Source organism: Amphibalanus amphitrite, unplaced genomic scaffold (genome assembly GCF_019059575.1).
Source record: "Amphibalanus amphitrite isolate SeventyFive unplaced genomic scaffold, NRLGWU_Aamphi_draft 000172F_arrow, whole genome shotgun sequence".
Lineage (NCBI taxonomy): Eukaryota > Metazoa > Arthropoda > Thecostraca > Balanomorpha > Balanidae > Amphibalanus > Amphibalanus amphitrite.
The window spans coordinates 171,924-176,218 of NW_024881667.1; the positions used below are offsets into that span (position 1 = coordinate 171,924).

Here is a 4,295-nt window from a genome sequence, read left to right on the forward strand (position 1 = left end):
GTGAGGGAGGGGTGTGGGGCAATGAGTGCACTGACGTGGCGCCCACGGAAGGCCGGTAGGGATTAAAGCTCAGCGACACCTTGGGCCTGTATGGCGCCTCCGGTTATCGGTAGCATCCTCAGAATCACCGGCGTAGGGCCCTTAGAGCCGCCGGTAAGGGGCCCGTAGAGGCACCGGTGTGGGACTGTCATGCAGGTGCCGGTGCGGGCGCTGAGAGGCACCAGTGTGACTCTCTCAGAGGCGCCGGTGAGGGTCCTACAGGCGTTGCTGTGGGCCCTCATAGACGCTGGTGTGGAGCAGTTACAGACTGGTGTGGGACCTGAGCTGCTGACGCGAACCCTCTACAAGCCGGCAGGGGGTTCTCAGTGACCGGCAAGAGGCCCCTGTCACCGGTGTGGGGCCCTCAGAAGTCACTAGTGGGTGGTCCCTAGATGCGCACTGCGCAGGTGTTTGGTAGGGATTCGAGTCCTCACTCTCAGAGCCGCCGATATAGGGCTTTAATAGGCACTGGTGTAGGCACTCAGAGTTGGAGGCGTGAAACCCTCAGAGACACCGGTGTGGGTCCTCATAAGCGCCGATGAGGGCCCCCACAGTTGCCGTTATTGGGCCCTCAGAAAAATAATTGTGGGACCATGACTCAGAGGCCGGAGTGGGGCCTTAAGGAGATCTTAGTGTGGCAATTTAGGGCCCATGCGGTGCTCTAACGAGCCGAATGGGGCCCTCCCGAGTCGAAATATGGCCATCGTTAAGCCTCAGATCAAATGGTGCCGCAGGGCCCCCCGGACCCGAGGGTCCCTGTGAACCCGATTGGGGGGGGGGAGTGCGTGTTCCCTTAGACCCCTAGCTACGCCACTGTTTCATATGCATCAAGTCAGGTATTTTAGGCTCGCCTCCCCCCCCCCCCCCCCCCAACTTGAAAATCGTTCCCGGGCCCCCAGGAATTTTCCTCAGACACCCCAGCCAAAATACAATTTAGGGACACCGAGGGGTACCCCAGTCCTAACAACGTATACTGACTAAATCCTTTTTACCTATTATTGATAGCACCTGACCTGTATTGTTCATTTGCTGATTGCAGGAGAAAGGTCATCCCATATCCTATAGCGACAAGTAGAAAAAAAAAATCAAAGAAACAGACTGCTTTGAATATAGTTATAGACGATTTAACAAGCCTCAGCAGCAGCAGCAAACCAAGGTTGAAAACACGTTGAACTTAGAGTTGACTAGATTTCATTTTTTTTTTTTAATACCTTCAGGCCTCGTAACGATTTTATCAGAATTTTATTACTATCTTACTTTCCACCAGCATTGCCCCTCATGTTCCTATTGGTGGAACCAAATATCCCCACAAAAATGCCGATATCGCCCATGCCCAAGCGTTCACTATCTACCCTATCGGGTCCCCCTAGAACCTCCATTAACAGATATGTACCGGGCCCGGCATACATGGAACAACGTACCTTTCAAAACCCCGGCCACCTTGGCCTATACCTGACGATGTCCCGTAAGACCTGCTAGGCAGCACGGGCAGCACCACTGGAGCTAGATGAGCTGGGAGGGGTCGGAACTCCCTCAGCTGACGCGGGAGCTGTGAAGAAATCCTCCAGCGGCCAAAGAAGACTCTGGCCCAGCGGGCCGGCCCCGCCGAGTGTGCCGATCCGTCGCCGTTCAGAGTCGGATGCCAACCACCCACCAAGCCATGGAAGAAAAAAACGGATTGTGTCACATAACCATTTTTAGCCGAAAGCTCGTATCAAAGGAGGGTATCGGGAGGGATTATACATACTGGAGCCATTTATCTGACAATGCGCGCGATGACACATCGGCAGGATATGCATATTGCATACCAACATTACCATGATGATTGATGTCGCTTATGCATGCCTAGGCAATGCTCTATTTATTGACCACGACAAAAAGGCACCTTACTCTGGCAAAAAAAAAAACGATTCACAAACGCCACTACCATAAAAAAAAACTGAAAACAGTTAACTCGCACCTCAATGTAGAGTGAGAGCAAAACAATCACGGGCTACCATAAAACTGCATCGTTATAGAAAATGGCATACCTAATGCAGTCTTTAAATATGAGGGTGAAAACTTCCTTTGGGTACTATCCTGTAACTTACTATATTATCGCCAGTGCATCCAAACTACCTAACATAATTTCCCATCTAATCTAAAATATCCTAGTCCCGACTCCCGAGACTTACCACACAAGTGGTTTCCACTATCACCTCTGCACCTCCGTACCTATATCACCCACTTAACCTTTCACTCCAACCTAACCAGGTAACAATACCATTTTAGACCAATACCATTGCATTGGGTATCATTAGCATGAACTCCATTTACCCTCTCAAGTCTCACCTGGTAGTTGGTACCCTTATCAACAATCCCTAACCCACTAATGAAAACCCCGCTCGGACACGCTCGGACAGAGCCAACATCACCAGCAGCTCATTCTCCACGGGGTACGCCCACCTGGCACACCTTACGCCAGTAACCGTTCACCTGTATGGGAACCACAGTTCAACCAATACCAGGCACCACCAAACGGCAATTCTACCAACTCTCTGCACAACCACCGGCCAACACCACGTGGCCACCAAACCCTACGCCGGCCAGGCCCACCTGGCCCACCTGGGCGTACCTCCACGGGGTACACCCACCTGGCACACCTTACGCCAGTAACCGTTCACCTGTATGGGAACCACAGTTCAACCAACACCAGGCACCACAAAACGGCAATTCTGCCAACTCCAACCACCGGCCAACACCACGTGGCCACCAAAAACCCCACGCCGGCCAGGCCGTGCACTCTGAGCTGCTACACCGAGAAGCATGAGCTGATTTCACTCACACTGAGTGTAGGATGGTAAAGTCCGGCGTTCCGTTCCAGGGAAGAAGAAAAAAAAAACAGTTTCAGCTATGTTACACATAGCAAGAACCTACACCCAATCTCCCAAAATCTGAAAAACACCACCAAGCAAATTAGCAGTCCATGTTTCATTCTTTTATCCAACCTTCAAAGAACCTATAATACCAGGCATTTGCCGACCCATTGCTCATCGACCCCTTTCTTACCTCGATAGCACAACATAAGCACAAAAATAACCAAACCTCATGCCGAAAATAAAAACAAACAACTAACAAACAACAAACCAGTAAAAATAAACATAAAAAACCCGAAAGGAAAAACATCCTCGTCAATCAATATAACAACGATATAAAACCGAACTTATACTCCCCTTGATGTCTTCCAGTTTCCACTGAACACGACCGCAGTAAACGCAAAAACATTTCAGAGCGAGAACACTGCTGACTTGCGTCAGACCGGGCGGCTTAGAACAGAGTGACCGCGCAAATGCACTCAAACCCCGCGCCGTCACCGTCACGTGACACGAGTCGCTCCACCAATCAGAGGAGGCCGCCGCCTTAGCGGCCTTGCCGCCCGGGGGCGCAGGCGGCCGCCCGCCTGCCGCCCAAGGCCCTATATACCAGGTAGGGTCGTCCGGCGATTCTACCTGATCGTGACGTCAGCTCGTGACGTCATCTGGGGGCAAGTCTTGGAGCCCCGTTTAAGTCCTATGCAAATGGGCGATTTTTGAAGCGCTGTAGAACAAACCTTGCTAAAGCTAGCACAAAACTAAGTACATCATCGGAAAGCCGAGACATTTTTCTTTGAATTATCTAAGAAGCGTTTTTCACTTAACCCATTATATTTTCCAAAAATGCGTAAAAAAGCCCCCATGCCTCCGCAGCCTCCCTTCCGCCGGTCGCCACGCCGCCGCGGTAGCGTAGTGGTTAGGATGCTTGCGCCGTAATCCAAAGATCGTGCGTTCGAGTCTAGGCGCGGGTCGTACTTAAATCGAAATTGCAAGCAGGATATGTGCTTTTTCTTGATAAATCACTTATATTACAGCTAACCGTTCATAAAACTATCGATAACAATTGACTGAAACCCAAAATATAGAATACATTCTAATAAAACAGATTCAAATATGGCGGCCGTTGCGTCAGGCTCCGCCCCCGACTCCGCCCCTTCGTGTGACGTCATCTGTGCACTTGGACACACAGGGAGATAGGGGACGACATGGGCCTGCTGCCGCCGAACGCTGCTCGCCGAGGCCGGCCCGGCTCCGGGGCCGCCCCAGAGAAGACGCTCGTAGTGTCGCGGAAAAACCGGTTATATCTTGTCATATATAACCGGGCGTATTTATAGAAAGAACACCTTCCTAATTTTTCGCATACTTCTTAACAATGAGCCAAATATTTTTTTAAAGAAATAAAAA

General features: G+C 50.8%; 1 long non-coding RNA gene across 1 annotated transcript; it reads right to left on the bottom strand.

Moving 5' to 3' along the window:
- Nucleotides 1–1,010: 1,010 nt before the first annotated feature.
- LOC122383749 lies at nucleotides 1,011–3,244 on the bottom strand. The gene is made up of 2 exons (XR_006256884.1): nucleotides 2,799–3,244; nucleotides 1,011–2,615 (listed from the first exon to the last, which is right to left on the bottom strand). It is a non-coding gene; the product is annotated as an uncharacterized LOC122383749 (long non-coding RNA).
- Nucleotides 3,245–4,295: the final 1,051 nt, after the last annotated feature.